This window comes from Zalophus californianus, chromosome 5, assembly GCF_009762305.2.
Source record: "Zalophus californianus isolate mZalCal1 chromosome 5, mZalCal1.pri.v2, whole genome shotgun sequence".
In the NCBI taxonomy this organism is placed as follows: domain Eukaryota; kingdom Metazoa; phylum Chordata; class Mammalia; order Carnivora; family Otariidae; genus Zalophus; species Zalophus californianus.
Genome location: NC_045599.1, coordinates 127,846,034 through 127,873,126, shown reverse-complemented (window position 1 = coordinate 127,873,126; position 27,093 = coordinate 127,846,034).

Below are 27,093 nucleotides of genomic sequence, written 5' to 3'. Positions count from 1 at the left end.
AGAACTTTATTTTTTTAAGGTACTAATTAGCTTGATTATAGGGCCATAAAATTAGATTGGAAGTTTTATATAGTATTATAGTAATAAATGCAATAGGAGAAACAAATAATATGTCATAGTGATACAGTTGTCATTGTTAATAACTTTGGTAGTTGATAAATTATTTTTTAAAAAGGCCAATTCATGATTCTGGGAGTAGATTTGAATATGAATATGAAGTTGTATCTACTACTTGAGCAACTGAATTCCTTTTTTACATATTGATGGACGCTTAGCCTTTTATTTTCATTTAATATGAACCTCATTTCTGGCATATAAGAATTGAAACTAAGAAACATTTTGGCTTTGTCAATCAATGTTTTTGTATACTGGATTTTTTTTAGAGTAATATTTTCATCAGCAAAAACATTTCTTAAACACTAATTCCCTTTCCAATTAATCAATTTGTAAGTGAAGTCCAGATCCTTTTAGTTATGTTGGACATATTTGTCTCCTGAAGTTTTATCTTCTTATACATCAAATTATTGGTTGTCTTTAAATGTATGACTAAATATCACATACTTATTAGTTGTTTAATAGGGGTAATTCCCATGTGGGAAATAAATTGTTTTTATAAAAGTCAAAAAAGAAAAAAGAGTTCTCAGGGAGAGACTTTATCAGGGTGCAGGCTCTAGCAGGTAATAACTTCATACCTTTCTCATACGACTTACCATTTCATGAGCACCCACCATGTGCCAGATACTGGATTTTTACAATGACTCTATGAGATGAGCACTATAATCCTCACTCTACAAACAAGAAAACCACCTACCAAAGTAGGTAGTGGCAGAGCAATAATTTGATCTTATGTCTAACTAATACCCCTATGTACTTTTCATTTATCCACACTTAAATCATTGAATTTCCATGATAAGAAAAATTTTGTACTTTCACTTACCTATGTAACTTTAACTCTAGTGATTCCTTTCTGTTATATTAAATTAAAACTTTTCAAGCTACCCTTCAGTGCTGTCTTAGAAATTCCTCTAGACAAGCAAGAGATGGAATTATCCCAAGGACCAATGGCTGGATATTTTTTATTTGTTCTGCCAGACCTCTTTTCCACTCAGCTTTGTGCCCTAGGAAGTAGCCTTTATGCACTACATCATTAGTTCCCTACTCTCTGGCTTTCAGCTGGGTTTACCCACTGGGAGCACTAGATGGAGGTTAAGAGAGAGAAGAGAGTGTTAATGATAATAATATTTTCCTTCTTCTTTTAATTCTGATATCACTGGACATAATAGAGGTCCTTCAGGTTGGCTGGTTTTATCTACAATAGCCACAGCTCCTATCCCATGGCTCTCTTCTGGACCCATACCTATTGTCTTTGGGGTGAAACTTCTCCCTTCACTTGTCCATTCAATTTAGGGGTACCAACTTCCCACTCTTGCTAGCCCCAGGATGCTTCATCATCCCTTGATACTTTCCCTTAAACCTATTTCACCTGAATAAATAGCTCCTAAATTAAATTTTCCTTAATTGCTCCATTTGAGGATCCCATGTATTTCCTGCAGGTTTTCAAAATGATACAACATGAGCTCTAGAATCTTTTTGATGCTTTGGATCACTGAACAAATACAAGGTGCCTTTTCATGCATACATTGGTGCATTCATTCAACAAATACTTATTGAGCACCTATTGTGTGCCAGGCACTGGATTTACAATGGTAACAAATGTGGCCACTGCTCTCCTACATAAAATAGAGTAGATAGATTAAACAGATAATCATACACAAACTAGTAGAACACTATAATTGTGTCATGTGCCATGGCCCAATGAGGGCTAATGAGAGGAATCAATCTGGTATGGAGATCAATCAAGGCTTGCACAAAAAAGCAAAATTTGAGCAAAAGACAAGTAGGTATTTATTGGGCATAGAAGAAAAGAAAGATCATTCCAGGCAGAAGCTGATGGCTGACAAAAGCTGGTGTGGCAGGAATAGAGAAAGCAGGAGATGCTTGAGGAAAGATAAAGATGAACAGGCTTTGTAGGCCATATTGAAAAATTGCCTTTATCCTCTAGTTTATAGAGTGTGGAGATTGGGTTGGAAGGCCAAACTGGATTGAGCACAGACCAGGTAGACAAGGTGAGAGGTAATCTAAATGGTGGTGGGGAAAATGGAAAAAATAGATTGATCTTATATATAGATATAGAGAGAGAGATTGAAAAATAGATTTGCTCCTCCCTGGAAGATTTCAGTGTCTGGTTCCTTATATACATTAATACAACTGTCTTAGGGCAATGACTTCTCAACAAATGGAAAAATTCTTCCTTCTCATTGTGAGATACGGGTCAAGAAAGATTATTTTAGGTCTAAGAAAAAGGATGAAACTCAGTAATGCAGTTATAGACACAGGGTCAGGACATAAAAATGGTCCCCATAGTGACTTCCTGTCTTGACCTCTAACAATTCTTACTCCTTAGAAATTCAACAAGGCAGAGGATCTTAGGGGAAAAGAGGAAAAAATGAAAAAAGATGAAACCAGAGAGGGAGACAAACCATAAGAGACTCTTAATCTCAGGAAACAAACTGAGGGTTGCTGGAGTGCAGGGGGGTGGGAGGGATGGAGCGGCTGGGTGATGGACATTGGGGAAGGTATGTGTTGTGGGGAGTGCTGTGTATTGTGTAAGACTGATGAATCACAGACCTGTACCCCTGAAACAAAAAACACATTTATATGTTAATAAAAAAAAAAAAGAAAGAAATCCAGTAAGAAGTTGAGACTGAATTCTAGAGAGAGCAGAGAAACCCAGACAGATGAGAGTTACCATCTTGGCTCTCCCACTTACTGTGCTGACTATGCAATTAGTTAATTTCTCTGATCTTCACATTCTTCTTCTGTAAAATGAGAATGATAAATATTTCATAGGATCGTTATAAGGACTAAATTAGGTAATGTATGTGTATACATATGCTGTTCACTAGTTAAAATAACAGAAAACTGATTTTAAAAGAACTGAAAGCAAATTTATCTAATATATTGGGAAGTCTTAGGTATGACAGATTTCAAGGTTCACTGACTCAGCAGCATAATCAATCTCTTTCTAACTTTCTCCTCTGTCACCCTGGATGTGTTGTTGACTCTCACACTGGCTCCCCTCATGATCATAAATTAGAAGTATCATATTTAAAGAGAGAAACATCTAAAGTGGAAAAGAATATCTTTTTCACTATTCCCTACTTGAATGTGAAAAACCTTTACCAAACAGCAACAGACTTATATCTCATTTACTAGAACTCAAAGTAAAATACACAAAGGCAGGAATATTTGTCTGTTTTGCTAACTGATGTATCTCCAACAATCAAAATAGTGGTTAGGCCTCGAAAACCTTTTATTGTTTGAATGGACCACATACCTAATTCTAATCTAATCACTAGTAAGCAAAGTGGGATTACCATGTACTGGCACTTTTCCTGTAAAAAGCAAAATAATAATTATTTTAGGCTTTGTGGGCCGCATAGAACCTCTATAGCATATTCTTCTTTTTTCAACCCTATAAAAATATAAAAAATATTTTTAGCTCATGGGTCTTCCAAAAACAAGCCAAGGAATGGATGGCCCATGGGCCATAGTTTACTGCCCCCTGGCTGAGATTAATCATGTGGGGTGAAATGGAGGGACAGTAAAGCACCATGACCAGTAGAATATGTACAGTACTCAGCAGAATCCCCCACATGTAAAAAGCATTCAATAAATATTAGCTGCCATTGTTTTTGGTGATGTATCATTTTCCTTGTTCTTGTTTTTCTAGTACAGCTGGACTCCAGAGACCTCTCTGTTCTGTGATAAAGCTGTCATAGGTTGTAGACTGCCTCTGACTCTGGACTGAACCATGTGAACCAGTGCACAGAAAGATATACCATACAAAAAGAAGTAAAGATAGAGAAAACAATAAGCTCAGGGTCAAAAACCAAGATTCACAAAATTAGCAGAGGATGTGAGAAGTGTATTATGGTGGAGGAAATTAATTCTATTCCCAAATACTAGAAAACTCAAAGTTAAAAAGGTAAAATAAGTTCCTTTACTGTCTCAGAATCCTGAATAGGCTAATTGGCAACCAGTCTCACCAAGGTAAAAACCTCTGTACTATTTTCAGTACAACAGAATTCTTTTTCCAGAGACCATTGCTATGACACTTTTTTAAAGATTATTTATTTCTCAGAGAGAGAGAGAGAGAGCACAAGTGGGGGAGTGGCAAGCAGAGGGAGAAGCAGGATTCAGGCTGAGCAAGGGAGCCTGATTCGATGCAGGACTTGATCCCAGGACTCTGGGATCATGACCTGAGCTGAAGGCAGACACTAACCTACTGAGCCGCCCAGGTGTCCCTAGAGACCACTGCTATGACATTTAAAAAAAAAATTGCCTTTGACGTTTATAGCTGGTAGATTATCTTCCTTGTTTTATACTACCTGATCTTCAGCAGCAGTCCACTGAAGCTGGGAAGAATGTTATTATTATCCCCACTCATTGGTGATATTAAAAATATTTAACAACCAATATAGTTTGGGACCAATCATAGCCTTGGAATGAGGTGGGTCCTTAACGCCCCCTGCTGAACCCCACACTGATGCTTTTGTTACTAAATTATGAGGAGGTGGGTGGGAATCTTAAAGGAGGGGGTAAGCGGAGCAAGATGGCGGAGGAGTAGGAGACCTGGATTTCGTCTGGTCTCAGGAATTCAGCTGAATAGGGATCAAACCATTCTGAACACCTATGAACTCAACAGGAGATCGAAGAAGAGAGTAGCAACAACTCTCTGAACAGAAAAGTAACCACTTTCTGGAAGGTAGGACGTAGGGGAATTCTACCAAACATTTAAAGAAGAATTAATACCTATTCTCCTGAAACTGTTCCAAAAAATAGGAATGGAAGGAAAACTTCCAAACTCATTTTATGAGGCCACCATTACCTTGATCCCAAAACCAGACAAAGACCGCATCAAAAAGGAGAATTACAGAACAATATCCTTGATGAACATGGATGCAAAAATTCTCACCAAAATACTAGCCAATAGGATCCAACAGTACATTAAAAGGATTATTCACCATGACCAAGTGGGATTTATCCCTGGGCTGCAAGGTTGGTTCAACATCCACAAATCAATCAACGTGATACAATACATTAACAAAAGAAAGAACAAGAATCATATGATCCTCTCAATAGATGCAGAAAAAGCATTTGACAAAGTACAGCATCCTTTTTTGATCAAAACTCTCCAGAGTATAGGGATAGAGGATACATACCTCAATATCATAAAAGCCATCTATGAAAAACCTACAGCAAATATCATTCTCAATGGGGAAAAGCTGAGAGCATTTCCCCTAAGGTCAGGAACGCGGCAGGGATGTCCACTATCACCACTGCTATTCAAAATAGTATTAAAAGTCCTAGCCACAGCAATCAGACAACAAAAAGAAATCGAAGGCATCCAAATCGGCAAGGAGGAAGTCAAACTCTCACTCTTTGCAGATGATATGATACCGTATGTGGAAAACCCAAAAGACTCCACCCCAAAACTGCTAGAACTCATACAGGAATTCAGTAAAGTAGCAGGATATAAAATCAATGCACAGAAATCAGTGGCATTCCTATACACCAACAACAAGACAGAAGAGAGACAAAGGAGTCGATCCCATTTACAATTGCACCCAAACCATAAGATACCTAGGAATAAATTTAACCAAAGAGGCAAAGGATCTGTACTCAGAAAACTATAAAACACTCATGAAAGAAATTGAAGAAGACACAAAGAAATGGAAAAACGTTCCATGTTCATGGATTTGAAGATGTGTCACCTCTGACATGTGAAGATGTCAGTGCTACCTAGAGCAATCTACACATTCAATGCAATCCCCATCAAAATACCATCCACCTTTTTCAAAGAAATGGAACAAATAATCCTAAAATTTGTATGGAACCAGAAGAGACCCCGAATAGCCAGAGGAATCTTGAAAAAGAAAAGCAAAGCGGGCGGCATCACAATTCCGGACTTCCAGCTCTATTACAAAGCTGTCATCATCAAGACAGTATGGTACTGGCACAAAAACAGACACATCGATCAATGGAACAGAATAGAGAGCCCAGAAATGGACCCTCAACTCTATGGTCAACTCATCTTTGACAAAGCAGGAAAGAATGTCCAGTGGAAAAAAGACAGTCTCTTCAACAAATGGTGTTGGGAAAATTGGACAGCCACATGCAGAAGAATGAAACTGGACCATTTCCTTACACCACATACAAAAATAGACTCCAAATGGTTGAAAGACCTAAATGTGAGACAGGAGTCCGTCAAAATCCTAAAGGAGAACATAGGCAGCAACCTCTTCGACCTCAGCTGCAGCAACTTCTTCCTAGAAACATCGGCAAAGGCAAGGGAAGCAAGGGCAAAAATGAACTATTGGGATTTCATCAAGATAAAAAGCTTTTGCACAGCAAAAGAAACAGTCCACAAAACCAAAAGACAACCGACAGAATGGGAGAAAATATTTGCAAATGACATATCAGATAAAGGGCTAGTATCCAAAATCTATAAAGAACTTATCAAACTCAACACCCAAAGAACAAATAATCCAATCAAGAAATGGGCAGAAGACATGAACAGACATTTTTCCAAAGAAGACATCCAAATGGCCAACAGACACATGAAAAAGTGCTCAATATCGCTCGGCATCAGGGAAATCCAAATCAAAACCTCAATGAGATACCACCTCACACCCGTCAGAATGGCTAAAATTAACAAGTCAGGGAACGACAGATGTTGGCGGGGATGCGGTGAAAGGGGAACACTCCTACACTGTTGGTGGGAATGCAAGCTGGTGCAGCCACTCTGGAAAACAGTATGGAGGTTCCTCAAACAGTTGAAAATAGAGCTACCCTACAATCCAGCAATTGCACTACTGGGTATTTACCCCAAAGATACAAATGTAGGGATCCGAAGGGGTACGTGCACCCCAATGTTTATAGCAGCAATGTCCACAATAGCCAAACTGTGGAAAGAGCCAAGATGTCCATCGACAGATGAATGGATAAAGAAGATGTGGTATATATACACAATGGAATATTATGCAGCCATCAAAAGGAATGAGATCTTGCCATTTGCAACAACGTGGATGGAACTGGAGGGTGTTATGCTGAGTGAAATAAGTCAATCAGAGAAAGACATGTATCATATGACCTCACTGATATGAGGAATTCTTAATCGCAGGAAACAAACTGAGGGTTGGTTGCTGGAGTGGTGGGGGGTGGGAGGGATGGGCTGGCTGGGTGATAGACATTGGGGAGGGTATGTGCTATGGTGAGCGCTGTGAATTGTGCAAGACTGTTGAATCATAGATCTGTACTTCTGAAACAAATAAAGCAACATATGTTAAGAAAAAAGAAAAAGAAGACAGCAGGAGGGGAAGAATAAAGGGGAGTAAGTCAGAGGGGGAGACAAACCATGAGAGATGATGGACTCTGAAAACCAAACTGAGGGTTCTAGAGGGGAGGAGGGTGGGGGGATGGGTTAGCCTGGTGATGGGTATTAAAGAGGGCACATTCTGCGTGGAGCACTGGGTGTTATGCACAAACAATGAATCATGGAACACTACATCAAAAACTAATGATGTAATGTATGGTGATTAACATAACAATAAAAAAAATTTTTTAAAAAGGAGGGGGTCAGTTAGAGTAGCTATTCACCAAACAGTACAGAAGGATTTCAATATTTTAATAAGCAGCATAGCTATACCAGTGTGTACCAGATGACTATGAGCCCTGCCTATGTTTGCCAACATAAAGGAAGGAAGGAAGGAGGGGAGGGGAGGGGAGGGGAGGGGATCAGGGAGGTAAAGGGGGAGGGTGGGAGGAAAGGAAGAAAGAAGGGAGGGAGGGAGGAATGGCTTTTCTAGGACTATAAATCAGTAAATGGCAGAGCTTGGATTCAAAATTAGTCTTAAATAATCCAAATTCTCTACTTCTCTGTTACCCGCTTTCTTTTTTTTTAATTTTATTTTATTATGTTATGTTAGTCACCATACATCATTAGTTTCTGATGTAGTGATCCATTACCCACTTTCTTTACTTGTATGTTCTTTTCCACATCCTGTGGATCATCCTAGTCAATGACTCAGATCAGAGAAAAGAATATTGTATTTGGAGACAGAAGACTTATGCTCAGGTCCTACTTCTGCTCTTTATTAGTTATGAGACCTTGGGCAATTCACCTGATCCTACAAGACTGAGTTTCTTCACTGGGGAAATCTCAGTAATTATGTCTGCATTGTAGGCAGCTGAAGAAAAGCTTTGTAAAATATTAAGTACTATCCAGATGTCAGCCATTCACATTATGCACAAATTGGCAGTTTTCACCTTAAAAACCTGAATGATGGAACTGGAATTTTTTCCAGATGAGAAAACTCAGACTTCTAAGAGATTAAATTACTTGCCCAAGGTCACACAACTAGTGATGATAGAGCCAAGAATGATTTCAAAGCTCTTGACTTCTAATTCATGGCTTTAGCTTTTGGCAGCCTGCAAATTCACATCACAGGCTGCCTACAAAGAGAGAAATGTGAATGATCCTAACTTACAGTCAGAGCTATGTTGGCAGGCCTTTGTCATCAGCTCCTTTCAAATCTGCAGGAAGAAGGCCTACTTCAGGCCCAGCAAAAATCTTCTATAATTCAGGGTGCTACTAGCTAATTGCTAGGTCACTCCAGCAGCTGTGGGACTGGAATAGCAAAATTATGGTGTTAATGACAATATTTCTGCTACAGATATGCAAGCAAACAATACAGCATGGATGGAAACAGTGCCTACCCCAGAGGGTCTGACCTGCAAGCCCTCATCTGCCACAGGCCAAAGGGGCCAGGATTCGTAGTATGACAACTGAGAAGGAAGAGTTATTCTCAGCTTAGGAAGATTTAGCCTATGTTGCCCCCAAAAGACAACCCTCACTGGAAAGCAAGAGAAAATCAAATGATATGGATATCCCCAATCCCAGAACTCTAGGCAAACTGAGTAAAGCAATGTGGTTTTGTAAAATCTGGTTTTAGAGTCAGAAAATTTTTGGATTCAGATACCAAGGTCTAGTAGTCATTTGCAAAGCACCCCAAATTTCTTGCTCTGCCTTCCAGGCATATGATAGGGCTATACTTCCTAGCTTGCCTGTGGTTAGGTAGAGTCATATGACTAACCTTTGCAAATATACTTTGAGAAAAAGGGACATATATCACTTCTAGGCCAAGCTTTTATTGCTGGTATGACACTCTCTAGAGATGTCTTGTTCCTCTAGTACAGCAGTATTTGTGATGGTTGCTGCTCTGCAGCCTGGATCCCTAACAACAATGAGTAGGGCCCTCCTGCTGACTCACTGTGAACAGGTGACACAAGCAAAACGAACCTTTGTGTTTTAAGTCACTAAGATGTGGAGGTTGTTTACTACTGCAGCATAATCTAGCCTATCCAAATTGATACATTAGCTATATGATTTTTAGTAAGTTAGCTTCTCAGAGCATGAGTTTCTGATGTTTAATATAAGGATGCACACCTTTTTATGACTGTGAGGATTACCAATAGTTTATGTAAAGCAGCTCACAGCTCCTAGTACATATTTGGTCCCCAAGCAATGTTATCTATTACTATTATATAACAGTCAGGGAGAAAAGCAGGTGGAAGCAAGATATCCTTAAGCAAACACATAGCTCTTAAACTCTACTGAGCCAGTCACCTAGACATAGAGCTTTGGCAGCCAGGAGAGCCAGATAGAAGGAGGCCCCTGAATGCCTCCAGTCACTTGTTCATTCTTCATTTTGTAAATATATAGTGAGTACCTACTCTGTGACAGACACTGTTTAGGCACTGGAAATATAAGAGAAACAAAGTCCCAGCTCTCATGGTCTTTACCTATACCACCTAATGCATTTGAATGGCTGTTTTTTGGATTACCTAATTGTACCCTCAGAGGAAACAAAGAGCGTGGAATTTGATCCTTTGCATTTTAGGTGGTTTTAATTCCTTGGAAATATTTTTGCATATATTAACAGACTCAATTCTCACTGCACTTTTACAAATAGGCAAGGATGTTATTACTGTATATATTCACGGGTGCAGAAATTAAGGCTGGGAAAAACTGTTTTTTTAGCATTAGTGGCAGTGCCAGATTTAGAATCTGTACTCTCAGTTTCCTCATTGAGGGTCAGGTTCTTTTTTTAATCCCAGGTTGACAATAAAAACTTGAATCACCATCTTGCCCAGGGGTACTCCTAAATAACATCTTTATTAAAGTACTGTAGGTGAAATATAAGAATGGAGTCTTTCTGTGGTTATAGTAATAATAAACCATCACAAATAGGATTTTAAACAGAGCTGTCCTATACCAAATTCTCCCTGCTAATGGGTCAAATTTCAGGAAGTTCCTACTTCACAACTCCATGTGTGAAGAGAGACCTAAGCACACATTTAATGAAGATGATCTTACCACCTTGGTGGAGTACGTAATAAGAAAAGACCAACACAAATACTTTCTGGCCTCCTGGTGTCTTTATTGTCGGAGTAAATGTCCTAGAAAGTTAGGCCACACCTAGTTCCTCACTTATAGCTCAGTATTTTATTCTAAGCCCAAGCCTTGAAAATCCAACATGTCAAGGATCAATTCGAATGTCATCTTTTATGAAACCTTCTTTAATTGCCTTATCAAAAGTGATGTCCCATCATCCTTCATTTGTAGCTTAATCTGGTTCCTATTGTATCCTAAAGTCATATCCAGATGGTAGTGAAACAGACAGACTGAGCTGTTGTTCCACATAGGGAAATGATGGAAAATAAAATGAGAAATACAGATTGAGTCAAATTGTGGAGGTCTCTGAAGACCAGACTAGGATTTTCCTCCATAGGCAAAAGTAGCTGCTGGGAAACTTGGGGAGTATTTACAAAATATAAATATAATCATATGATCACTCATCTGCTAAAAGAAAGGGAGAAGGTGGAATAGAAATCAGGGTTTCAATAATGTGAAATGAGAGTCTAAACAGTTACTTTTGTCTTGGGGATATTTTTAGATTTACATTTGACTAGTTAGATTTGTTCCAAATCTGATAAACAACCTGCAAGTGAACGCCTGAATCAAGACTTGAGAAACTGTGCAGTGTGATAAACTGTGAAACCTCGCAGGAATTCTCCTCGATCACTACTCTCTCCTGGATCACTACTTTCCCAGCAGATCAGAGAACTCCGAAATAGGAGTACTCTTTCCACAAAGTCAAAAAGTTGAATTAACTAAATATTGATTGGCTTTGAAGAGGGAGTTTGTATTCACACAGATGTCATTATAATCACTAAGGGACCCTGGGCTTCTTCAGCTGGCAAACCCATCATTCATGGCAACCAACTAACACCTGAGACCTTTTCCTAAGTAGTGGGTGAAATTCTGAGGTGTTCTCACTTCTAACGCGTTGGACACACAGACTGCTCTGCATGAGTTGAACCATGAGGGTTCAGAAACAGGGCTTTCGGCATCTCCCAAGTGAAAAAATGACGACTCCTCTCCACCAGCACTGACTCCAACTCACCAACGCGGCTTGGCTGGCACCGCTTCACGTCCCATCTCGCTGGAAGCCTGTCCTGACAGAAGCTGTTGCTCTAAACCTACTCGTTGTCACTAATCTGGCCAGATCTTTGCGGCGCCAAACCTTTCGGCCAAACGGTCGCCATTTTGTTTGTGCCGCGCCTGTTCCAAGAGCCACTTGGTCCCGCCCAGCCCCGCAAATGCCTCTCTCTCTCTCAGTCATCCAGCGCCCCTCTATGGTACGTCCCTTGTACTACACATACGGTAATCTTCCCCGTCTTCACCGCTCCGCAATCTTCCCCAGCTACTCTTTGCTCTCCTCTGTGAGGAGAGCACCAGCCTGAACCAAACCGCATTTGGCACGTTACCTATAATAGCAATCTTCAAAATTTTAGATTATTTACTCCCAAAAGATTGAAAGTTAAGTATCCATTCACACATTTTTAACTTCTGTCCTTTAAAATTTCTCATGATAAATTTAAATAATTGCAAGGGGGGATATTTCCAGTGCACTGTAAATAGTAACATTTAAAAACAAAACTGTTGCATCTCTTTATAAATCTGTCCAATGAAATCTAAATGCCACAATGATTTTGTTACCTGTCCATTTGAAAATGAGTAAATGAACACTTATTTTAACACATATTTTACACTGTTACCTTTTTTTTATTTTTTTTTTGAGAGCAAGAGAGCAAGAGCAGGGGAGGTGGGGAGGGACAGAGGAGAGGAAGAAAAAGAATCTTAAGGCAGGCTCCCTGCCAGACCTGGGGCTGGATCTCAGGACCCTGAGATCATGACCTGAGCAGAAACCAAGGGTGGATGCTTAACCCACTGAGCCACCCAGGTGCCCACACTGTTGCTTCTTCAGTCATCAAAGAGAATATCCTCATAGGATTTGCCCAGAGAAACATATCTCTATGCTCTGTTGATCACCCTGTCGTAGTTCTCTACAACAAAAATATGTTATTCAAATATGTATTTATGTTTTTATTTTCCTTTATCCATAATTCTCTTGTTTATAATTTCTTCTAGATTGAGTTACCCATTAAAATTATTACTAGCACATGACTGTTCCAAACAACATAAATATATTACAAAATTTGATAATTATTGAATAAAAAAGTAAAATTTTACTAGACATATATATTTTAAATAATATATAAACAATATATGTTACATATTATATATTATACATTTGTACATTACAAAATATATATTATGTGTTTTACAAAATACCTCATAGGAAATGGAGAGCTGAAGTTGCACTAGGAAGCCCATCAGAGCAACGACAATGTTTTACGAGGTGCAGAAGGCAGTGGCAACCTCCTTGATTTCTACAAAGACTCTTCAGTGCATATGGGAGAAAGCCCCAATTCCAACCAGGGGTTTGAAAACCTCCCAAATGGACCCTAAACTTCTCTTTCTAGATTTTCTTATTGCACTTTCCTTTACCAAATGCTCTCTTTTTCTGCCAACACATGTTTTTCTCATTTCTGTTTTTTTGCTTTATATGAGAACCTCTCCCCAGACAATGCAGCATTCAGACTCAGTAAGGGATTCAGAAATGATGGGAGGTATGCGTTTCTTTTGTCAAGTGACTGTGGACAGGTGATTGTGAAAGGAAAGTTGGGAAAGAGAACTAGAATGACATCCAACTTAGGCTGATCAATTTTAGGAAAAAGTGAATGTGGAGCTTTAGGATTTAGAAACGTATTCCCTAAATCTCTCTCAACCCACTCAACCCCTCCCAGGAGTTTCTATGCACCGGAGGGGTACAAGTAATCCAGTTTGTTGACAGCTGACCTAAATAAAGGATAGGTATTTGGATTTCAAATGGCTCGCCTGATAGGCATTTCCTGGATAACAAAGTGCAAATAAAACAGGCAGAAAAAGAGAAATAAGCCCTTATTGAGGCCTGACTTTTGAATCAGGCACTGGGCTAGGTGCTTTCACATACACTGATTTCAGTCCTTACATTAACTCTGACAGAAAGATGGAGCATGTATGAGCTTCTTCCACAACACCGACTTGCAAATATTATCACATCCTTTTAATGTTTTAATTCAAATCAAATTTGGCTTAGCCCCACCTGAGATAGCTAAAAATCAGCCACCACTTATTTTCCCCTCCCCTCTCCACAGCAATCTCTGACTTTCAAACAAAAGTTCTGGGTGGTGATGGTCTTGTTAGAAGGGAATGCCTAATACACAAAGAAATTTAATTCCCTAAGGAATTAGGCAGCACAAAACTCCGGGATATAGGGCATGTGGAATGTGCCAGAGAAAGGGAAAATTACCTTTTTGAAACTCCCATTTTTCTATAACATTGAAACCAAACAAGATGGCAGTTAACATCTGAGTAAAACTTCTAGTGGCATAGTTACTATTATCTGCATTTTAGAGGTGAGGTGAGAAAACTGAAGTTCAAGGAGTTTAAGCAATTTGCCTAAGGCAGGCAGCCAGGAAAGGCTATTGATTTAGAATGGCCTTGCTCCAGTGTTAACTCTTCCCCTAATTAGATATGGGAAAGTTTGCTTTCTCTCCCCCCACCCACCCTCATTCCTCTGCAGCTGTCACACTTGAGTTTGGAAAGCAAGGCAGGCCTTTTCAGTAGGTCTGTGTGAATATACCTGTAAGCGGAACACTGGAGCCTTGGTGAGATTTACTGCTCAAAGATAAGATATAAGTGAGATGCTTGTGTGCCAAGGGCCCTCCACTCTTCTTGCTTCCTCCATGGACATCTGTGCTTTTGGTTGGCAGTAAAGTCACTTGATCCTACTGAGGTTATTCCATTGGAAAACTTAAAGCCAACTGGCAATCCAGTCAATTCCTTTTTGATTCTGTCAGTGTTCATACAGTACAAACAACACAATGAACCACTACTACATACCCAGAGCCCCCACAGTCTGGCTCTGTGGTGTTCTTTGATCCAGTCTCTCCTCTTCAAACCCCTAGCAAAAGATCTACCCTCCACCTGAGCTTAGGGTAGATTCCTCAGACAGTAATCCAGGTTCCATGTTAGGCCAATACCTGATTGCTTTCTAATCAGCCCCCTCGCCACGGTCAGAGGGAAATATTCTAAAGCGACAGAATTCAATCATTTTTAAGATTTAAGACTTTGAATACATCATCCCTGAGAGAAAATCTCATCAGTGTCTTCCTTTCTACTATTTCTTTTTTTTTTTTTTTTTTAAAGATTTATTTATTTATTCATGAGAGAGAGAGAAGCAGAGGGAGAAGCAGGCTCCCAAGGAGCAGGGAGCCCGATGCGGGACTCGATCCCAGGACCCTGGAATCATGACCTGAGCCGAAGGCAGACGCTTAACCATCTGAGCCACCCAGGCGCCCTTCCTTTCTACTATTTCAATTCAAATGTATTTTTAAACCATTTCTATCTGCTTGATGCCATAGGGTATGTAAAAATAAAATGCTTGCAATAAAGCTGGGGATCTAAAATGTTTAAAAGGAAGCAACTTAAGTTTCTTGGTAGCAGAGATGGAGTTTTCACTCTTTGTAATCCTGTGTGTTGGCAGAAAAGGGGAGCATTTGGTAAAGGAAATTGTAATAAAAAAAATCTAGAAAGGGAAGTTTAGGCTCAATCTGGGAGGTTTTTAAATCCCTGGCTAAAGAGTTAGCCCTTTCTCCTATATGTACTGAAGAATCTTTGTCGAAAGCAGGGAGTTTGCTACTGCCTCTGTACCTTGTAAAAGACTGTCATAACTCTGATGGCCTTCCTATTGCAACTTCAGGCCTACATTTCCTATGAGGCATTTGGTAAAATATATAATAAGAAGGCAGATATGTGTGTGTCTTTTACTTGGGAGGGAAGCTTCAGAGTTACTGCAAAAAAATCAGAGAATCCATATGCACAAACTGCACTATCTGTAAAATGCATAAATAATATCTCACATATACAAGTTCCACTATTTTCAAAATGTATGTAGATATAAATGATATTGGGAATGCTGGAGGATGAGCAAGAAGTGAAACAAAGAAAACTCCAAGTCATCCCACCCGAGGTCATTCTCAATTAGCCAATGACCAGCCAAACCCCAGGCATGTGAGCAAGCCTAGCCAAGATCAACAGAGCCACAAAGCCAACCCAGAGCTAGCCACAAGAGTGAGACCAGCTAAAAGAAGCTAAATCCTTATTAGATTAGCTGACCCCCTCCCCCACAGACTCACGTGCAAAACAAATGGTTATTGTTCTATGTCATTGAAGCTTTGAGGTTGTTTATTATGCAGTGTTATCATGACAATAGATAACTGAAACTACCACTTACCAGTTCTGTAACCTTCAACTATAAAGTGAAGGTATAAAGGTACTTACTTCAAGGATTGGCATGAGTACTAATTGAACAATATGCATGAAATTCTTAATACTGTCCTGCACTCTAAAAGTGGTTAGTGGTATACCAAGAACAAGAAAGTAAGAGTGAGAATGAATGAGAGAAGGGATGTGGGAAGAGAGAATGAATTCCTGCTACCCCACAACCTTGACCTCAGGGGGCATTACTGGGTTTTCGCACAAATGGCATAACATTGCCAAGATCAATTTTAAGCATTTAAATAAAACTTTGCTGAAGTGCTCAGATCACAAAAGAGAATTAGAGTAAAATGAAGCAAAATAATCTTATCTTCCAGAGTATCTTCAGCTGTGTCTTCCAAAATATCTTCTATGGGAGTACTGCTTGATATGCACCCTCTACCTCCAGATAGAAGTAAGAATCTTTCCTCACCCCTCAGGAAGGCCCCTGAACCCATCTCAAAGTCCAGACTCCCTGCGGTACCTGGCTGTCTCGGCTGGTTAAGCATCTGACTTTGGTCCAGGTCATGACCTCGGGGTCCTGGGATTGAGCCCCGTGTCAGGGTCCCTGCTCAGCTGGAGTCTGCTTCTCCCTCTCTCTTTCCCTCTGCCCCTCTCCCACTCATGCACCCCCCTCTCTCTCTCAAATAAATAAATAAAATATTTAAAAACAAAAAGAAAGTCTAGACTCACAAGGAGGTAGACTTAAAAGAGCAGATGTTTTCTCCCTGGCTGAGAGGTGCCTCCCCAGAATTAGGAGAATCAGTGTCCCGTCAGAAGCATGGTCCCTTCCACAGAGGATGTACTCAGAGACCCACCCACCCCCTTTAGAGGGGATCCCATTACCTAGTCAGGATAAGGTGGCTTTAACAAAACAACCATGTCAGAATACAATACAATAGTTTATATACCTGTCCAAGATGTGTGAACAGGCAGGGCACATTGGGGAGATGAGCTCACAGATAAAAGACAAAACAATTCTCACAGAGCATTTGTCCATTATGTCTTCTACCTGCAATGCCAGGTCCCCTCTCTCCCTATTATTTTCATCGTCCCAATTCCAATTCATGCTTCAAAGCCATCCCATTTGGCCTCTTTGAAGTTTTCTCTGATCATCATCCCAGTTCAAACTCCTGCAGGCATTTGTCCATAGAACAATCACATAGAAGAGGGGGAAAATATAACTCTGACGGTCAGAATCCCAGCTATGCCACTCATCAGTAGTGGAATCTTGGGCAAGTTGTTTAATCCATCTAAGCCTCAGTTTCCTTACCTAAAAATAGAGAATGTAATAGCACCTGCTTTGAACAATGATGAAGTAGTCTATTAAAGTACTTAGTACAGCCTCGCATATGGTAGGTGTTCAAGAAATGTTAGATATTATTATTGTTGTTGTTGTTGAAATAATTATTTCGCAGTATGTGATGATACTAGCAGAATATTTGCCACACAGTAGTGAAATATTTTATTATTAGTAATTAGTAATCACTTTAAATTCTATATTTTTTACTTTTCCTGTAAGAGATTCTTTTTTTTTTTAAAGAATTTATTTATTTATTTGACAGAGAGAGAGACAGCGAGAGAGGGAACACAAGCAGGGGGAGTGGGAGAGGGAGAAGCAAGCTTCCCGCAGAGCAGGGAGCCCGATGCGGGGCTCGATCCCAGGACCCTGGGATCATGACCTGAGCCGAAGGCAGGTGCTTAATGACTGAGCTACCCAGGCGCCCCCCTGTAAGAGATTCTTTTTTTTTTTTAATTTTATTTATTTATTTGAGAGAGAGAATGGTAGAGAGAGAGCACGAGAGGGGGGAGGGCCAGAGGGAGAAGCCGACTCCCCGCTGAGCAGGGAGCCGACGCGGGACTCGATCCCGGGACTCCAGGATCGTGACCTGAGCTGAAGGCAGTCGCTCAACCGACTGAGCCACCCAGGCGCCCTGTAAGAGATTCTTAATTCACATTTTCGTAGTGAGTCACTTACCCATCTTATCCCCCTAGTGAGATTCTAAGTTCTTGAAGACCCATCATTCCAAAACATCTTATCTGTAGAGGGCAGAGAAATTTGAGGTATTCAGAGTTTTAGTGATATTTGCTCTGTGGTCATGAATTGCTAACCTCCCTACTAATGAAAGAAATACTGTCCTTGAATGCAAGTCTAGCCATGCTGCGCTCTGCAGGCTAACTGTATGGGGGACACAGGGTCTCTTTTGCCCTTAGCAACCAGGAAGAATTAAGTTAGTGTATCAGATCTCCAGCATTCCCTGGGCAGGCCAGACAGACAGACAACTTGGAGAGGAACTGTCTTTAAATAAGTGGTGACTGGGAAAACAAGCTCTTTCTGCAGTGTTAATAAGTATAGCAAACCCCAGATAGGCTGGGTGCCCAGGTCCTGGGCAGAATTTTGATTTAGGATTCCTTTTTCCCAGTGAGTCATAACTGTCATGGTCCTAACACCTGTCACCAGAAAAAGGCAAAATCAGTGTAATCACCAGAGCAGTTGCCCCAGGAATACATTCTTTTAGCAATTTGGTTGGAAGAAGTTCAAGAATGCAAGTAATGAGTTGATTTCAAATGTGCAGTGACCACAGTTGGCCTGAGTGCTGAGCTGTCTGAATTTAAGGGAGAAAGGAAAGGAGAGACAAGTTATTTTATTAACAACAGCAGGAAATCACGTTATTCAAGACGCGTTTAGTAATGGGTAAAATCAGCTCTGATGCCAACATTTCTAGTCCAGAACTATGAAAAAAATTATTGGATTCCCCAACTGAGCAATTAGTGATGGGGTTGGCCAGATAAAAAGACGAGAATTGATGGCCAAAAGAATAATTATCTGGGATTACACCACTTTTTAAAATAAAGCCAGATGAAAAGATGACAAAGCAGGGGAAGGGTCTTTAGATGGTAGGGTGGAGGTTACAGTTGACAGCATACTGCTGGTAATATTATTTTCTTGTTGTCCATGTTATTAAATTCCTTAAAGGTCATATAGGCCATTTGATGAAATGAAAGCCATAAACCAATGCAGTCATCTTGTCCTAAACCATCAACTTTGAAATTCCTGTTGCTGATGGTCCAATTTCTTTGAAATCATTTTATCAAATCAAACTATAATAAAATCTGGCTCCAGTTTTGATGTTTAATCTTTAACAACTTTTAAGCCTTACCTCTCCCACTTCCCCTGGTACCCCACAACTTAGCAGGCCATAAGGCCCACATATTTTTTTCCCTTGGCATCAGCAGAATATTTAAACCATACAAATAATGGCCAGCGGTTAATACTTATCCTGGCCCCATCCCCAAATCCCAAGGTCACTTGTCTCTCCTGTCACTCAAGCCATTCCAGACAGGCTTGAATATCTGCCCTATTCTCCCTCAGGAAGAAAAAGAAATAAAAGCCATATGGATTAGAAAGAAAACTTAAAACTGTCTTTATTTAAATATAGCACAACTTATAGGAAATCCTAAGGAATCTACCTAAGAGAAACTATAACTAATACGTGAATTTAGCAAGTTTGCAGTTTATATGGTCAATATTTTAAAAATCAATTGTATTTCTATAAAGTAGCAACAATTGGAAATGGAAATTTTTTAAATTTTAATTTATAATAACATCAAATCACAGAATTCTTAGGTATAAACTTAATAAAATATATGCATGACCTGTACACAGAAAACTATAAAACATAGCTAAAAATTTTTGAAAGACATAAATAAATAGAGAGATATACTATGCTTATGGATCAGAAAACTCAATATTGTTAAGATGTCAATTCTCTCCAAAGTAATTTATAGATTCAATAAAATTCCAATCAAAAATCCAAGCAGATACCTTTTAGAAACTGACAAGCTGATCACAAATGTATATAAAAATACAAAGGAACTAAAACAGCCAAAATAGTTTTGAAAAAAAGAATAAAGTTAATTTCAGGAGGTACTGCAATGCTACAGTAAGCAAGATAGAATGGTGTTGGCATAAATTTAAACATACAGGTCAAAGGAACAGAATTAAAATTCTACAAATAGACCCCATGTAGATAGCCAATTGATTTTCAACAAATGTTCCAAGGCAATCAGTGAGGGAAAGGAAATCTTTTCAACAAACTATGCTGAAATAACTGAATATCCATATGCAAAAAAGAAAACTCTATGTTCTCCAATATGCAAAAATTAACTTGAAATGGATTGTAGAACAAAATATAGTTTTAACAAAAGCTAAAACTATAAAATTTCCAGAAGAGATCATAGGAGAAAATCTTAGTGACCTTTGGTTAGGCAAAGTTTTTTTAAATTGGATACAAAAAGCATAAAATATTTAAAAATAGAAAAATTGGATTTCATTAAAATTGAAAACATTTGCCCTTCCAAAGACACTGTTAAGAACATGAAAAGGCAAGCCACAAACTATTACGTGAGCAGATATTTGCAAAACATATATCGAATGAAAGACTTTTACCCAAATTATATTTTTAAAAATGCTTACAATTCATTAGGAAGAAAACAAGAACAAAGGAAAAAAGATTTTGCACAGACACTTTACCAAAGGACATATATGAATGGCAAAAATTTCTTAACATCATTAGTCATCAGGGAAATGCAATTAAAACCATAATTGAGGGGTGCCTGAGTGGCTCAGTCAGTTAAATGTCTGACTCTTGGTTTGGGCTCAGGTCATGATCTCATGAGTCCTGAGATTCAGCCCTTCAAGGACCAGCTCTGCATTCAGTGTTCAATGGGGAGTCCGCTTAAAAGATTGTCTCCCTCTGCCCCTCCCCCAACTCTCTCTCTCTCTCTCTCTCTCTCTCTCTCTTTAAAATGAACAAATAAATCTTTAAAAAATAAATAAAACCATAATTGATTATACCACTCATAGTCTAAAACTCTAGAACTCCTAAAATCAAAAAGACTGATAACCTAAGGTTGGCAAGGATATAGGGCAACTGAAACGCTCACGAATTTCAATTTCTTATAATGTTAAGCATACATGTGACCCAACAACTAAGATTTTAAATATTTACTCAAGAAAAGTGAAAATACATGTTTACATGAAGACTTGTGCTCATATATTCATAGCAGCTTTACTCATAAAAGCTGAAAAGTGGGAGAAAAATATTCACCAAATGACAAATGGAATATATATTTTGTGATGTACTCATGCAATAGAATATTATTCAGCAATAAAAAAAATGACTACCAATAAACACACAATGTGAACGAATCTCTAAAGCATCATGCTAAGTAACAGAAGTGAGACCAAAAAAAAAAAAAGAAAGAAAAGAAAAGAAAACTCTACATACTATATGACCTCATTTACATGAAATTCTAGAAAAGGCGGAAGTATAGTGAAAGGAAGCAAGTCAGTGGTTAATGGAGCCAGGGAATGGGGAGAGGAGATGGATTGCAAATGACACAGGGGACATTTTTGTGGTGATAGAAAGGTCTTATATTATGGTTATGATGGTTGTTACACAACAGTAAATTTTGTCAAATTTCAACAAATTGTGCATTTCATCTCATGAATTCTATTCTAAAAATCTGTTCTAAGGATAAATCTTTGATATGTGGAAAAAATAAGCCAAATAGTATTTATTGCATTTTTTTAAATACTAGAATAATGTCCAATCGGGAATAATGTCAAATTGCAAGAAATTTAATAAAATAAATTATGGTATATCTACAAGATGGATTGCTATAAAGTTATTTATAAATAATGGTGGTGATGATATTTAATGACACAGAGACATATGGTTACTTTCAGGTAGATAAAGTAGTATGCCTATAGTCCATTTATTATCCATTTCTGTTATTGTTTCATGTATGTATGAGCATCTCAATATGTATATATACATATATTTAGATCTCTATAGATCATCAGAAGGTTATGCACCACCATTTTAACTGGTTGTTTCTTCATTTTACTTATCTTTATTTCCTAAGTGTCTGATAATAAATATGCATTTCTCTTGAAGTAAGAGAAAAAACAAGTTACTATTTTTAAAAATACATATCCTTACGGCCTAGATAGAAAAAGAGACACGTAAATAGCATAATACATGATAGAATGAAATAAGTACTCATGGAAGGTGAGGGAGAACTGACTGGGTCAAGTATAGTTTCATACCAAAACTGGAATCATGGCACTCTCCAACATCCAGATCATGACCATGTTATTCTCTCTGAGACACTGAACCCACTTTCTATACTCATGATCGTTTTCTCTCAGAAGATCCATGATCCCTGGCTGCCACATTGTCCCTCATCCCAGTGCATCAGACAAGTAAGTATATTGATATTTGAACTTCAATTGTGGATTAAATTCAATTTTCCTTCCACAACAAGTCAAAGATATACCTGGATACCTGCAGGTCGAGGACAATTTCCAGAGGTCCTCTGGAAATTCCATGATAGAGGACAAAATGCTGAGGGGAAAGAGCACCTCTAAAAGGCATTGTATCCTCAGTGCCTGACACACAGAAGATGCTTAGCAATATTTGCTAATTATTTACTGGATATACTGAGAATAAAAGCATGAGCTCAAGATTGTTTTGGCTGCTTATTGCCCTGACTTGATCTGGGAGGACTTCCTGAAAGAACTGGAATTCTCTGGTTTAAAAGCAATGTCTGCACACCACTTCCACTCTTGTTACTCTTACATTTGGAGCAATTCCAAGACAGAAATGTTCTCTGTTAGTCACTAGGATGCTTTCCATCTCACCAGCTGGGATATTTATACACTAAACCTATTTCCAGTGTTTTCTACCAAACTTTGCTAGTAGTGCTGAGGAGGGCTAAGCAAGTCAAGCAATGAGCAGTTTGGTCTAAATTCTCCACTCTTTCTCAATATTCTGGCTTCACTAAAACCCCAGACATATTCCTACCTGGCAGTTTTGTATGTTACTTTTCAAACTCAGCGGATTTTCAACAAAACTGAATCCCTGTTGCAAATCTGTTTGTGTTCTATTCCATCCAAACTCAACTTTGCCAGAACCATCTAGTTTTTCTAGTTAGAAGCCTCCAAAGTCTTGTGTCTAAGGAAAGGATAGCAGGGAATCCCAATTTACATGTAAACAAACTAAGAGTTTAAAATCCAGTGTGAATAGAGACTGTAGTATGATAAAATCCAAATTATAAATTTTAATTTATGGTGTAGAAAAATGAATGCAGACTAAGAGTGGGATATTAGTCCAAAATCTGCCTTTATGGCTGTTTGATTAAGGCAGATCAGTTAAACTTTCTGAGAAACCTCAGTTTCCCCCTATACTGTCTAGGAGAGCTGGTTTCTTTTATTTGGGTTACCAAGTTCCTTTCAACTCTAGTATTCTATGATTTTATAATGTTCCCTTACAGATGCTCAGGGAAGGCAGTCATTTGGCAGGATGCTTCCCCAGTCCCTGCCTTGTGTCATTACTTGTCAGTGTGTACAAAAACAATAAATAACCCATTGGTTGCAAGAAAAGTATGTGTTGGACCAAGCTGATATGTCTGCTCTCTGCCTTTTGGAGAGGACAGAAGAGGCTTTGATGTTGTCAGAATGGGGCCACATTTTGACCTTGAGACCCTTCAATTCCAAGTGGCCTCCATTGCCAAATACATGAAACAATTATTTACAATTAAAGAAGCATTCTGTACATCTTTCAAAACTGCCACAGTTTTTTATCTTTAAAAGAAAAACAAAGTATAATCCCAAAGATTAAATCTCTTACCTGGAAATGGAAGAAAAAGGCATGTGACGGGGGTGGGGGTGGGGGTGGGCTCCTGGAAACTTCTCTTTACATACTGTTCCTGTTTAATGGCAGGTAAGGGACAGGGTAAGTGATGTAGCCAGTCTGCATGCTACTAGGAAGTTAATCCAGATTTCTGGTTTATAATGAAGAAAACAGACATGAAACAGATATGTGTAATCCTGCCTCGTACCCAAAAGTCTTGAGGCCTTTCTCTGCTTAACCCTGGTCTCCAGATCAAACCTTTCCTTGGGCTGAGACTTTATAAGTGGCCCATGGGATTGGTGACGTACAAAATGCAGCACAATTCCTGTCACATGAGAATTGTTACTTCCTTTCCCTTTTCCCAAATGTGCTGTACAGATATCCAAAGGCCTGCCTTCTTCCACATTCAGTCAGTTCTTTCAGAGTAGAATGATACTTTCTGGAATGTGTCCTTTGAAACTCTAATCCTGACAAATAAAGTGACACGTACTAAGAAGTTTGAGATGTGCTGCATAATCTTCTCTTGAGGTTCACTTAGAATATCAAAAGCTCTAAGAAGTCCCACACACAATAAATGATGCTTTTGTTATTGGCCAGGAATGGCAAAGGCGACTGAGCACTTTATTTCTCTACAGATTGTCCATCTTTCCTGGTCTCAAACTTCCTCTCTGACTTATCCGCAGCTTATCTTTATTTGTATCTGTCTCATAAACTTTTTAGTTTTTTTTTCTGTTTTACAGATATATATAGATATGTTTTATCTCTCCTGACTGCCTGTACACTGTTATAGAACAGAGTCCTTGCTCTTCAGTCTTTATCTACCATAGAAGACCTTGTACATGTGGTTAATCTATACATATTTGGTTGAATGGGTCAATCAGTCTAGGAACTAGCATCTTCTAAATATTTGCATCTTCAATTGGTAAATAACAATGGAATCTACACAAATTCTCAAATAGTTAAAAAAATCCTATACCCAAAGTTAAAGTTGAAAAATGAAAATATTAACACTAAGGGTAGAAGCATCAAATGTCTCTTCTTTCTTTCTCTCCTCACTAATTCAATTACAGAAAAACTGGATATCATTACTCTTGTATCTTCAGATCTGGAAATGTGCTCCATAGTCATGAAATTTAGGTACCATAAATTGACTTCAGAGGAATATGTTGATTTCGGGGAATTCATTATAAGAAGATTTTATTATTATTTGTGAACAGGATTATGTAGGTTTAATATTCAGAGAACTTAACACCCTAAGGGCTTCGATGTTAGAATGGTGATTTTTCTAATTTTACATTCTAATTATTTAAAAATGACCAAATAAGAGGTCCACATAAATGATCAATTATGAATCAATTTTACTTTCATAAAATGTACCGAATATTAAAACCAGAATGGGGCGCCTGGGTGGCTCAGTGGTTAAGCGTCTGCCTTCAGCTCAGGTCATGATCTCGGGGTCCTGGCATTGAGCCCCTCATCAGGCTCCCTGCTCCTTGGGAAGCCTGCTTCTCCCTCTCCGACTCTCCCTGCTTGTGTTCCCCCTCTAGCTGTGTCTCTCTCTGTCAAATAAATAAATAAAATCTTTAAAAATAAGTAAATAAATAATAAATAAATTTTAAAAACCAGACTGACAGATTAGATAAATTTTTGGAGGATGTGAGTATTGATCTCTAGGGGACAAATATGAATAAGATATAATCTCTATCTTTAATAGGTGTGTCATATAATAGGTATCTCCACCTTGGCACTATTGACATTTTGAACCAAATAACTCTTTGTTGTAAGAGGCTGTCATTTATGTTGTAGAATATGTAATGGCATCCTGTGCCTCTTCCTACTAAATGCCAACAGTACTTCTCTAATTTTGAGAATCAAAAATGTCCGGTCATTGCTACATATATCTCCTAAGAGACAAAACTGCCCCAGTGGATAACTTTTGCCATGCAGGAAGAGATATTTAAAGTTGTATAGGGTTTCAGAGTCATCTTCTGACCACTAATTCTCATTTTACAATCCTATTAAATATAGGAAATGTAGAAAACCTTGGGCTAATTATAGACCACATCCAAAATACAACAATAAGTGTTTGATATTATTTCCTCTATTTATAGAAGAATAGAATAAAAATTAAAATATTTGTACTTTCTGGGGGTTTGAGTACACCACTAACCATTCATTTATTGAGTTCTTTGCATACAGCAGCCAGCTAAGGATAATGAAAATAGAAGGGTCTGATATGTTTCTGTGTGTAATTAAAATCTACTTGAACAACAGAAGTGATAGAATTAAACAAATGGCATCTTAGAGATGATACCTATTCCTGTTTTTTATATGAGAAAACTAAGATCCAGAAAAGTCAGGAAGGTGATATGACTTAAGGACATCTACCTAGTAAATGCACTTGGGCTAACACATAAATATCCTGATTCCAAGTCAATAACTTGTACCAATACCAAATATTAGCTAACTGCTAAACAATGTAAGACAAATTACAAATTCAGGAGGTGATTAGAGTGAAAGGAAACTGAATAAGGGCTGGAATAGTCAGAGAAGGCAACAAAGAAGAGGAAGGACTCCAGGCAAGCCTGGAAGATCACAGGTGGCTTCAGGAAAAGGGTTGGGAGGGCTATGGTAGCTTCCCCATGGCCTTGGTGCCAAGTTGGAAATGACATGAGAGGAGACAGAGAGGCAGGAAAGCATCTGATATGAGCCAGGAACTGAGTTCATGTAGGGAAAGAATAAAAATAAGATTTGGGATGGTTTTCAAAATCATCCCGAGAAATCCCAGATTACCCTCTTTTCTGGATATTGTCCCCACTTTTGTTCTTCAATTTGCAAAATATCCTACTGGCTCACAGAGGGCCTTTGAGAGCAGCTCTGCTAGAGGTGAAAGGTATCCCCAAGTTTTCAGGCACCCTTGCAGCTGCCAGCCCCAAGAGCTATCATCCTTATGATTCAATTTATGAATTCAAAAAATTCTCACACACCAAAGTGCTAGGAACAAAAACAATCATTGGGTTTCTAAAACTGAAAATTTCATCACTTCTTTCCCTTTAGTATTTGATCTTGAATATTAAATGGACTTGATCCCTTTTGTCTTGCATAAGCTAAATTTTCCCTGTGTATCAAGGGATGAGTCTGGCATCAGTGAATGGATTAAGTAAATCATAAGAAAAGTGTATCTGATTATATGGTTCAAAAAACTGAATTAGATAAATAAAAAACCCAAAACATGAAAATTTCATCAAAACCTGGAAAAGATCCATTGACAAGGCTTCTTCAGGAAAGAGTAGATGGGAGTCAGCTCACTAATATTGTGAGCTTTTTAGAAAGATTGCCTGGAAAAAAAGAAAGAAAGAGAGAAGCCATACTTCATCATATCAGTCTATTAAGAATGGAGGTGATCCTTCCAATGTGTGTGTATGTGTGTGTGTGTGTGTGTGTGTGTGTGTGTGTGTGTGTATACATATGTCTGGAGAGAGAGAATGAGTGTGGGATGGA